The sequence below is a fragment of the Lissotriton vulgaris genome, chromosome 8 (genome assembly GCF_964263255.1).
Source record: "Lissotriton vulgaris chromosome 8, aLisVul1.2, whole genome shotgun sequence".
NCBI lineage: Eukaryota > Metazoa > Chordata > Amphibia > Caudata > Salamandridae > Lissotriton > Lissotriton vulgaris.
The window spans coordinates 1513026525-1513039268 of record NC_141696.1 but is presented as its reverse complement, the minus strand read 5'-3'; positions in this window follow the sequence as shown (position 1 = coordinate 1513039268).

Genomic DNA, 12744 nt, shown 5'->3' with positions numbered 1-12744 from the left:
ACCCAAATATGCAATAGCCCGACCCATGTGAGAGGCTCTATCCTTGACCTCCTCATTTCCAAAGAGGACTCTATTCAACTTGAGTCAATCCAACCTTGTGACTGGTCAGATCATCATATTGTCTCCTTCATCAATGAAAAAGTTAAATTTAACCCAGTTCAACCCTCCAAGCCCAAAGTTTGGAAAAGAGACATGAAGAAACTCAACCCAAACTCCTTACCGCCTAACAGCTACAATCTCTTACTTCCTCCGTCCGGCGTTACGGACGTTCAACTGCTGACTGACCATTATTTCAATGCTATGACCACAATCAATGAGGCTGCACCCATGCAACTGAAAAGAGTTGCGTCCAAGATCTCCAACCCATGGTATGACGGGAGCCTCAATGAAGATAGACGGGCCATGCGAATGGCAGAGCGCACCTGGAGATCAGCCCCCTCTGCACTGCACCTAAAAACTCTGAAAAAACAGAGAAACGCCTACTTCAGGAAAATAAAACGCTCAAAGATTTCTTCAGCCTCCAGCTCGCCCAAGCAAAAAACCGCCCAAGAAAACAGTTTGAGCTAATCAGAACACAATCCAAAGAACAACCCCAGACACTCAGCACCAGGGGCGCTACACCTTCCTGTGAAGACATCTCTGCTTTCTTCTCTGCTTTCTTTAACCAAAAAACCGACAACATAAGAACCTATCCTTTACTCCAACCCCCAACACACAGCACCGTCTGAACCAAAGAACAATGCTACATGGTCATCCTTTGGCACCTACTCCGAAGAAGAAATTGGCAGACTGCTCAGCACCCTGAAACCATCCAATCACCTCTCTGACCCCCTTCCTGCTAACGCTTTAAAAGTCTTTACCCCGTCGCTCCTCCCACTTTGGACTAAGATCATCAATAGCTCTCTTCAACAAGGATCCATCCCTAACGCCCTCAAAGTCGGACAAGTCACACCATTACTAAAAAACCAACAGCAGATACCACTGATCTAAACAATTACCGTCCTATTACAAATATTCCCACGCTCGCTAAACTGTTGGAAAAATGCGTACAGCTACAACTGACTAATCACATAAATAATTTTGATCTCATCAACCCTCATCAATCAGGCTTCCGAGCAGGGCACAGTACCGAAACTGCTATAGCTCACATAGTTGACGACGCCCTCCAAATCCTAGACCAAAATGATACCTGCCTCCTCATCCTTCTTGATCTCTCTTCAGCATTCGACACAGTTAAACATGAGAACCTACTCGAACTATTAAACACAAGAATGGGTATATCTGGGACTGTTCTCAAGTGGTTCACTTCCTTTCTACACAACCGGTCTCAGCGATTCAAAAGCAACAACCTGATGTCCTCCTCGGTACCTGTATCGTTAGGCGTCCCTCAAGGTTCCTCCCTCTCCCCTACACTGTTCAACCTAGTTATGGAACCTCTCACTACTCTGTTACAAGCATCCAATGTTCACTTTCACATGTATGCCGACGACACCCAACTTTATCTCAAAATACAATCCCCCAAGGACATCATGCTTCTGAACTCCACGATCAGAAACACCCAATCCTGGCTTGCAGAGAATCACCTCAAACTCAATGCGTTGAAGACTGAGTTCCTCCTGATCTCACCGCCCGCAAAAATCTCTACCGCTCAAACTTGGCTCAAGCACCTAACTGCTCTCAATGTACAACCTACCATCGTTGACTCAGCAAAATCTTTAGGCATAACACTTGACGCCAATCTCAACATGCAGCAGCACATCAGCAAGGCAACCAAAGGAGCGAACTTCCATATCAATACCTTGAGAAAACTCAAACCCTTCCTTCCAGCCAAAGACTTTCAAACTGCAGTACAATCTATAGTCATCACGCACATAGAATACGGCAGCATCGCCCTCTGCGGGCTCCCCCTAACCAAAACGGCACCCCTAAGAGCGTCCCTTAACGCTGCAGCGAGACTCATCACTGGTTCAAAAAAACACTTGCATATTTCCCCTGACTTTAAATCCCTGAACTGGTTACCTTTTGAAGCCAGAATACATCTGAAAATCGCCTGCATGACACACAAGGCTATACACATGAACTCACCCGCCTACCTCTCTCAAAAGCTGACAATTTCGGGCGGCTCTAGAACTACTAGAAGCACAAACAATCTTCTGCTGAAGCCTCGAAGATTTCGGAAGGTAAAAACCTATAAACGCTCCTTCTCAGGAATGGCGCCCAGGATCTGGAACTCACTCCCTCCTGAAACCAGGCTCATCTCCTCCAACAAACTTTTTAAGAAAGAAGTAAAAGCGATCCTCATGGCTAAATACACATGAACTATTATTCTGTATTTCCCAGGACTCAGCGCTGTACTACCTACCTGACCCCTTGGTCTATTTGTATTATCGACTCACTTGATTGTATACGTTCCCTCTCTGTATATCTTATTTTTATATTGTTGACGCACCTATCTGACTTTGCACCCTGTACCCACACCACCTCAAATATTACCTACTGTTGTATTACTGATTCTCCTGCGTGACTATGCACCCTGTACTCTCCTACCTCAACGATGCCTACCTCTATGCTATTTACAAAAGTAGTTTAAGCACGCTTAAACAAGTATATGCTCCCTCTTTTTGTACTTTCATATTATTGGCGTACCTGTTTGACTATGCACCTTGTACCTACACTACCTCAACTATGACCTACCTCTTGTATTTTAACCCACCTATGTAACTATGCATATCATACCTAACTACCTCAACTATTACCTAATATTATGCTATCACCCCATGTCCTTGTAAAGCACTCTGATATCTGCAAAGATCTTGTTCGCGCTATATAAATCTTTGAAAATAAATAAATAGAAGTATATGATGTGTTGCATAAGACAGTAAGGGTTACATTAGGAGGACTGCAATTTACGAACTGCAAGTAACAAAAGGATATTAGTTAAAAGCAGTAACCCGTTTACCATCTACATAAATCTATCTAACATCCAAGCGCACATTGCCTAGTAAAAAAAAATGCAGAACAATACTAGCTGCATCTTTTATTTTTGCTTGCGGCAAAATAAAATGTGGATAAATACAGAAAAAATGATTTTAAAAAAAATGGTCAAAAAATAAATATGGATAAATACAGAAGGAAATGTAAAAAAAATACCATAAAACCGGGAGCCCTAATTATGAGGACTAAGGGCTATAGTGTTGTAAAAGAAATAAATCCAATAGCAGAATTTAAATTGTTTGTTTAAATACTGGGATAAAACAAAACATCTAACGTTCTTACAGTGTGTTTATATCTCTTTTCTCCAGTGACTTGACTAAGTCAAATGCAAGCCTCTCAAGTACCTGTGAAGTGACCAGCTGTGCGCATTTGTTTTCCATCAATTGCTTCTAGGGCTGCGTCTTCCTCCTCACCGGCCCCCACCCCAATAGCTTCCAGCCAGGATACTTAAACAAAAGGGGGCCTGATGGCCCTTTAATGTCCACCTTTGTTATGGGCTCAGCTGAAATTGAATAAGCCCTCTCCTGCACTGGGACAGGTTTGTCTTCTCCTGACACACAGCAGCAAAGGTTTATTGGTATTTTTCTATCTCTAAATCCAGACGAAAAACAATATTTTTCCGTCTGTATTTATATGCAAAGATCCGTGTAAACGGAAAACCGGGAGCCTCAATTATAAAGTAACCAAATGGGCTCTATCTGGCATTCTTGACCCAGTGAAAGGGTATGTGTTTGTTGTGTTTGTGTGTTTGTTTTTGTTCCTAGATCTCCTGCTGCATGCTAGGCCAGATGTAGGTTTTTCAGAGTATCTTCAGATTCTTTGCCATCACTGCAGTTAAGTCTCCCAAGGGAAGACGGATAACAGTAGCGTGGTGGTTAAACATTCCAGTGACTAGAATCTAAAAGGTCTTTATTTCCACATCTGGTTCAAAATGTTGGCCAGCTCTGCTCTTTTGGTTAGTTCTGCAAGGACCCGGATGTCCACTTGGCTGTAACCTGCCTTCTCATTTCTATAAGACCAATGCTGAATAAATATTGAAGGTGCACAATGACCATCTTTGAATGACTGTAAATCTTGATGCTAGTGTAGAGTGTGAGTGCAGTAGACCTGTGAGAATTGTCATTCTATTAGGAACCTGCAGTATGTATAGATTAATGGCAAAATCCACCAGGACAGTCTGTATGAAGGTGGTTGTTGCAGCTGATAAAAACTGGTTGGAGCACAAACCAATTATTTTATATTGATGTACCGATAATTGAATTGAAACAGGAGGCAAGCTAAACTGAAAAAGCTTGTTTTTTTTTCTAACGAAGACCTATTTGAGCTGGAAGAGTTAGAGTATGATATTTTACAAGAAGTAGAGAACAAGTTTCTTATGTTTTACTAAGAATCAGATAAGCCCAACAGAGTTGAGCAGGTTCTGGGAAAAATGATTTCCCTGTACCAAGCTGGGTGATTAGAATGCCGTAACAGCGATAAAGCTAGGTACTATGCCTGCAAACCAGTGTTACCGATCAACAGTGCAAATAATTGTCTGCCATGTATCCGATGGTTCATAAATCACATCTATGAAAGTATGAAGTAAATCGTAACAGAAATCTGTCCCTAAATGGAGTTGGTCAGCATACTTGGTAATAGCAATGGGGAACAAAATAATGACGTATAGAATGGGTACATGTATCTGAGCTGTGTTCCTCCCCAAAGATGGCGTCAAGGTTTTGAAAACCGCCACCACTTGGGTTATTTGGGAAAGGCTCTGTCACTTGATCTGACAGATGCAGTTTTGGCCGATCCACCTAAGCAGAGGCAAATTGATGAGCTGATGTGGGAGGTGAAACAGGACTATAAGTGAGCCGGAGACCGGTGGTTCTCTGGGGAGATTCAGGTGTGGGCAGGCAACTGTAAAGAGGTCCTCAGACCGTGCCCTTGTGTGCATGACTACCAGCCTGGCAGAATTACAACAAGTGCTTAAGCATGGGTGTACTATTGAGAAGTGTCAGTAGGAAAATCACAAGACTGGGCTGGTGAATGGGAAGTGACCACTTCTCCATTTACAGACTTCTTGTCAGGCGGGAGACCTGCCTTGCACCCTTGGGTAACCACACAAATCGGTATGTATTAATAGCTACACGTCTACTTGCATCACTGTGATAGATCAGCATTTTGCATGGTCCGCCCCTCAGGTGAACGCGTTCATGCTGGTATCTGCCTGTACTCTCTGTAGAGCGTGCAGCTCTGCAGATAGAAGTGAAGAAGAAAAGCAAAAATTAATCCAAATACAGAGCAAGCCCCATGCATTTTTGGCACCATAACGGCCCTTCTGGGAGAATGATTTCTATTACTCACCTCAGTAAGTGGAGGCATCATCTTCCGATTTGCAGTTTGTGTAAAGATGATGCGCTCCTCTATAAACACACAAATCTAGTAGAATGCAATCATGCATTCCTTTGAGTAAAGCGAGCTTTACACATTAACAGCCTTCCACTTGTCTTACTTACCACTACTATGATCCCCAAAATAACATTTCTAGACTCTCTCCTACTCTACCCCTCTTTGCATCATCTGACACCTCTTTTACTATACCGATACCCTAAAACAAACTTTTCTAAACTCTTCCCTCTGACTCCTCCCTTCCAACTCCTTCTTTGGGCTCACGCCTGCGTTGCAGTGCATAGCACTGCTCGCGCAGTGCGAGAGCTCTTTTGTAGGGGCTTTAAAACTGTACCTAGAAATTGCACCTGCTCGTGTGTGTGCTTTTCTTTTTTGTTACGGGATTGGCTTGTGCCTGCTTATTTCAGAAACCGAGCACGCAATAGGCCACAGGTGGGCGCGTTGCCTGCCCATGGTCTATTGGTGTCTGTTACCCACGCAGGGTAACATGTGGTTTGCATTATCGTGCGCAGACGCGTGCACGATAATGCAAAATACATGGTTCGCTGCGACGCGCGCACCACTCGTGTGCTATTTGCCGTCAATGCTCCCGATGTGTCCGAGGTTCAGGAAGTGCTGGTAGAGTATTAAGAGTGGAGGCTTAAACGCTTGTTCTTTATGAGGAGGGTCAAGGATTTCATCATATTCTTAAAAATCCCAGTTTATGCATTGTTTCCATCAACTCTACTCTTCTGGCATTGACACTGCAAGTTTACCTTTAATAACCAATCTTCTAGGAAAGGGTACATGTGTATCTTCTGTATTCCCGAAGAAGCTGCTACTACTATCTAGGCTCTAGGATTCTAAAACCAGTGTCGCGCCTCAGGTGAAAATAAAGTTTCGGCTGCCATCGAAATGGCCTCTGATCCTCCCCCGGCCTCAGCTGTTATTTACACTAAGAGCCTCGGAAGGGAGGCTAGGATGTAACGTGGGTTAAAACATGGTCTTCCCCCTTCCATATTTACTCGCTGTTTCTCTGCGCAGGGCAGGCACAGCCGAATCACGACCCGTAGCGCTGCAGGGCTCAGCTTCCCTGCTTTGAGGCGCTTTACATAATGGATGCCCCAACTACCTTGATGGCACTGGACTTGGTAAAGGTCAAATGTTGAGCAAATGCAAGTATATGATTACGTGGCCTCCAAGCTAAGCATGGCGCCATATTTGAGTAAATAAAGCATACAAATGAAATAAAAATGTGTAGCGTCAATTGCATGGATTGCCTCTGTCAGCTGGTCTCGGACCATCCGTTCACACAAATGTGTTTACAGAAGACTCATTAACTCACGGAGCTATCGCGGCTGTATCATAGCTGGACTCCTGATCAATCGAAGGATGTGATGTCGCGTGGGCATAGGCCTCGCATTATTAAAGTTTGAGCTATTGGTCTTGCATTATTTAGCGATGCCAATAGCTCAAACTTTGATAATGCGTGACCTAGTGCATTGCAAATGCTTGTTACTCATCCAAAAGCCTCCTCCTCCTACTGCTAAACTCCCCCCCCCCCCCCCCCCCAAGTTTTCCACTCTTTTATCCTTCCACTATCCTTTTCAATCAAAATTAACAGACTAACATGTTCACTTCTCAAATTCCATATTCAACTATACTAATTCACCAGTAATCCTTTATGGGTTTTGGAGAGGCGTGCTACTCGCCAGAAAAATGCTTCAACGCCCACCAGGGGTAACAAGTGCTATATGAATGCAAATCTTACTTCCCCTTTCATCCCTCTGCTATCCTTCTTACTCTAAATAACTGACTAATATCCACCACTGAAATTACTTCATACTTCACCATATTAATTCACCACTAATCCTTTATGGGCTTCCTGAATAGCGTGCGTCAACACCCCATCAGGGGTAACAAGCGCTTTATAAATACAAACCTTTTTCCTTCTGCTATCATTCCAAATAACCGACTAACATATCCACCACCTAAAATGTACTTTCATATTTCACCGTAATAATTCAACATTAATCCTCTAGGGGTCCTGGAGTAGCGTGCTACTCGCCGAAAGAGCACTTTGACGCCTTGTCAGGGGTAGTAAGCGCTATATAAAGGCAATTATAATACAATAAACCAGTTAGAACTGCTGACATCAGGCCTATTAAACAGTAACCTCCTACAATCAGTACTACACATGCCTTCCTATTCGAACTACAACATAGTTTCTGGAAAAACGTTCTACAAGTTATAAATAGCAGAAAATAACTAAGTACTATAAACCTGGCTGGAAGAAAAAATAGATAATACACAACTAGGCACAAGAAAAACGTTCATACAATAAAGCAAACCAAAATAAAAAAAAAAGATTTAATACTAGTATTTTTTTTCAACTTACAGCAGTGGTTCCCAACATTTTGACTCCTCAGGACCCCCATTAAGTCACTACTGGAAGCCGGGGACACCCAAGAAAAAAATACACAACCAAGTATACACCAAACACATGCTCGAATTACTAGAGTTTATATTGAAAAAAATATGTACATTTTGAAAAATGTTAATAGGAAGAATGGCACTGCATCTCAGCGGCTTACTTCTCAATATTTGGTTTTATTTCCTGGTACGAGGTGACTAGCCATCTGCAGTAGCCATGACCAACCACAGAATGAGCTAGGACATTTAATATCTCAGTTTACCAAGTTGTCTGGATTTACCATGAACCAAAGACCTAAATGACTAGTGTTTATTGTCAAATCAATAGTGAAACCTCTGCTAAATTTTGGAATGTGGGTTACTACAAGCATTCAGGAAATGTTCAATTCGGAGGAACACTGGTTAAGAATTTAGGTTAAATTGGACTTGCATCCGCTTCCTGCCACTGGTTGGGTGCATAAACTGTGTGAACATCAGGATCCATGCAAGAACAAGGAGTCGCAGGCAAAGCGGTAGGACCAGGTTGCAAAATATGACCACTTTGACCCAGAAGGAGACCGACCAAGTGTAAGGTGTGGAAAACTGGTCTCTGGTGGCTAGGGTGCGGTAAGATTGGGCGGGCCTTCCAGGGGCAGAGGCCTCATGATTGGTTCAGCCACTAAAACGGCCAAACCCTTCTGGGGCATATATATATAAAAGCTGCAGGAAGAAACTGATGCAGCTCAACTTTTTATGGGTCCCACTGCTATTAGTGTTTTACATACCGTGGGCTGTCCTACTTTCCCTTCACCGATTTCCTTTGCGGCCCTATGGAAACTAACCTGCCTTGCTTCAGACCTAGACAAGCCCAAGATCCTAATATTTAGGAAACTTCTTAAAACCTACTTGTTTCCACAGTAGTGAGTTATCGAGTTCCTCCTTCTTTGGTCTGTTGTGCCGGGATGCCCCCGGGTAAGCTGAGCGCATTACAAATTTCATATAATAATAATAATAATAATATATTTCTCTTCCCCTGGGGAAACAGCAACCTGCCAGTCATACATATCCTGGCTCGCGTATATTCAACAAACCAGAGGATTGGCTGGCTTGCATCTGCGACCTGACAGTAGTTCATGTCCTGGCACCGTAGATTCAAAAAGAAGAGGATTGACTAACTTGCATCTGCGACCTGCCAGTAGTACATCCAGGCTCCTGTAGATTCAACCGAGAAGATTGGCTGACCTGCATATGAACATCTGTCTCGCATCCTTATTTCAAGAATCCAGACAATGACCTGCTCACTGTTTCTTGCAGGTAAAAGCTGTGGGACGATTATAAAAAATTCACTTTTTTTATTTAAATCTCACATTTTATTGGAATAACATAGAGCTTGCATTAGAGTTTTAAAAAATTATCTTGGACAACCACAGTAAGATTGATTGAGCTGCTGAAACACTGAAGTTTCTTCTACATTTTTAGTGAGTTATTTCTTGATTCCATTATGAAATGTAGCATTCTCCAGATGCAGTCTTGATCCTGGGGCTTGTTTTTATATTTCAGGAGTCGCAAAGTGATTTTATTTCTGTATTTATTTTTTTAATCCGACTGGAATCGACAAAATGTTTGTTCTGCTATGAGCACCCTCTTCAAGAATAGTTAAACTTTTTTTTTTTTAATTTTGTTTTTGGAAGTCCAAGTTTCCTGTTTGTGTGGTTTTTATGTAAATGACGCTTGTGGTGGAAACAGGTGTGAAGCTTGGAAGGCTATATATTTCTGAAAAGTACATCACATTAAAAAGCAGCAAGGGGGTCCAAAGCTAACTGGGACTTTAACTCACTGTTTTCGAAATAATCCTCTACCCAATCAAAATATCTTGATTTTTCACTCACAATCACTTCTTCACCATGATCTTGACATATATCAAAAGCAACATCCTTAAGATTCCAAATTTTTCCAACACTTACAGAATTCCTAAAAACTTCAATCACTTGCTTTGCCAAATCAAACTTATGCTCACCTTTCTGAACTCTAAAAGGCTTCCTGATTCGGACCCAATCTCCGATTTTCACTTGAGTATCTTTTGTATTACGTTTATCATTGTATTCCTTGCTTTTCAAATGGACCAATTCCAAATTCCTTTTCACTTCCTCAGGTGACCATTCTTGTACACTCCTCCTGAATAGCCAACCTGGATTAAACTTACACCTGGGTAGTCTACCCCTCATCATTACGAAAGGTGACAAACCAGTACAATTATGCAAAGTGACTTTATAAGACCACACCGCTTTCTGAATTTCTACTTTCCAATCCAATTTTTTTTGTTAATGGCTGCCTGCAAGATTCCCTTAATCACCCTATTAAACTGTTCCGTTCCCACTTGGATTATATAAAGCCGTTGTCTTATGCTTAATTCCACACTTCTCAAAGTATTCTTTAGCTGACTTTGATAAAAATTCCACTCCATTATCCGTCAAAATATTCACAGGTAACACTTCCATCATAAAGATCTTATCCAAAAATTTCAGAACCGTCTGAGTATCACCCTGTTCTACAAACTTAACCACAGGCCATTTAGTGAAAAGATCAATAGCAACTAAACCATATTCCTTCACATCCCCAACTGGACCAAAAATATCTACAGCAATAGTCTCCCAAGGAAGACTTGGAATTAGACCTTCACTCATTCTCGGTCTCAACGTGCTTAGAGATTTATCAGCTGAACTACAAACCAAACAAGCTCTTACAAAAACTTCTATCTCTTTGTCAACTTTCGGCCACCAAAATAAACCCTTGACTGCCAACTTAGGGGCCGATTTATGATGGCGGACGGACCTGAGTCCGTCCTCCACCATAGAGTAGGAGAAAACCTCCGCATGGCCTGTGGAGTTCCCTCCTGTGCAATTAAGATGTGACCGCCACCCTAGCAGTCACATCCTCTATTTCTACCATTGCGGCGGGTGCGGCTTCAAGCTGCATCCGCCGCAATGGTAAAAATGCATACATTGCATTTGTATGCAGAAAGCGGCAGGCACCGTGCGGTGCCTGCCGATTTCTGCATACAAATGCAGGGGGGTACCATAGGTACCCCCCATGTGCACCCCCCACGCCCCCTTCACCCAGGGGGCCCGCAACGGGCCTCCGCAGTGAAGTTACACATGCTTTTCCACGGCGGAAAACCCGCAGCGGAAAAGCATTTTAAACAGCATATCCGAATATGGCTGACGGTGTCTGAGAGACACCGTCACCATATTAGAGCTTTTCCGCCGCGGTTGTAAGCCAACCGCAGCGGAAAAGCTGCGGACGGAAACCAGGACCCACCAGCCATCCTAATGTGGTGGTGGGTCTTTGGTGGGTCCGCTGCGGTTTTTCCGCATCCTCTGGGCCGACGGTGGCTGCGGAAAAACCGCAATCGTAATAGGCCCCTTAGTTCTCACTATCCCAAAATGTCCCTCGTGGCACATTTGTAAAATCTTTTTCCGTAACCCTACAGGAGGAACAATCCTGTCTCCTCTCATTAGGACTTCTTTTTCAACGGATAATTCAGAACGCACTCCCAAAATGGTTTTATATTGTTGGTAATACATTTTTCTTTAGGCCATCCTTTACAAATATATTTAGAAACATCCAGTAATTCTCTATCCTTGTCATGCTCACTAGACCATTCTTCTTTACTAATGGCAGGAACCCCAGAATCCTGTATCAAAGCCACACTGAAGTTCCCCCATGGGTCAGCAACACACTCCTCTAAAGGAGCAGGTTATCTGGACAAACAGTCCGCCACTATATTGTCTCTTCCAGGCACATAACTAATCTTATAAATGTATTCCTTCATACACATTGAAATCCTCGCTAATCTAGCTGATGATGTTGCAGTTCCTTCTGTAGATAAAATGTGGACCAACGGCTTGTGATCTGTCCGGATGTTTACCATTTTCCCCCACACAAATGCACGAAAATGCTCTAGCGCCCACGCGCATGCCAAAGCCTCCCTTTCTATTATTGGATATCTACTTTCAGCAGGTGACAAGGCTCTGGACGCAAACAAAATGATCCTTTCTTTCCCATCAACCCCTACTTGCGATAGTACCGCACCTAAAACTTTATCACTTGCGTCCGTAGTCAAAAGGCAATCCAGATTGGGGTCAAAACTTGATAAAGCACACACTTTTTCTAATTCCCCTTTAATTTCAGCAAACTCCCTCTCACATTCCTTCGTCCATTCAAACCTCACATTCTTCTTCAGTAATGATCTAATATTATATACCTTAGAAGCAAAATTTTCAATGAATTTAGCGCAGTATTCTGCCATTCCTAAGAAAGACCTTATTTCTTCTTTAGACCCTGGTGTTGGCGATGATACAATGCATTCCACCAGAGACACCTTGGGCCTGACTCCCTCCTCACTAATGACCTGGCCTAGATAGACCAAATTTACATTTTGATAGCTCCACTGTTAGCCCTGCTGAATTCAGTGTTTGAAACACTTTCCATAATTTGGAATCATGGTCTTCTTTGTTGGTGCCTGCAATTAAAACATCATCCTGAAAGAAACATATCCCTTCCATTTCTCCAAATAATTTGCGCATCAACCGTTGAAAAACAGCAGCGGCCGATGCAAGCACAAAAGCCATTCTCTTAAACTGATAACAACCGAGCGGCGTGATAAAAGCCGTTAAATGCCTCGACTCTGGCTCCAAAGCCACCTGGTGATAGGTGGCAGAAAGGTCTATTGTGGAGAACCAAGTTGCTCCTCTCAAAGAAGAAACCATCTCATTAATCTTTGGTAACGGGAACCTTTCAATGACAATATTTTTATTGACATGGCGCAAATCTATGCACAAACGAATTTTTCCGTTGGATTTCCTCGCGACTACTACTGGACTAATCCACTCTGATGAATCTACCTCCTCAATAACACCTTTAGCTAACAAGCCTTGTATTTCTTTTTTTTACCTCATCCCTTATCAA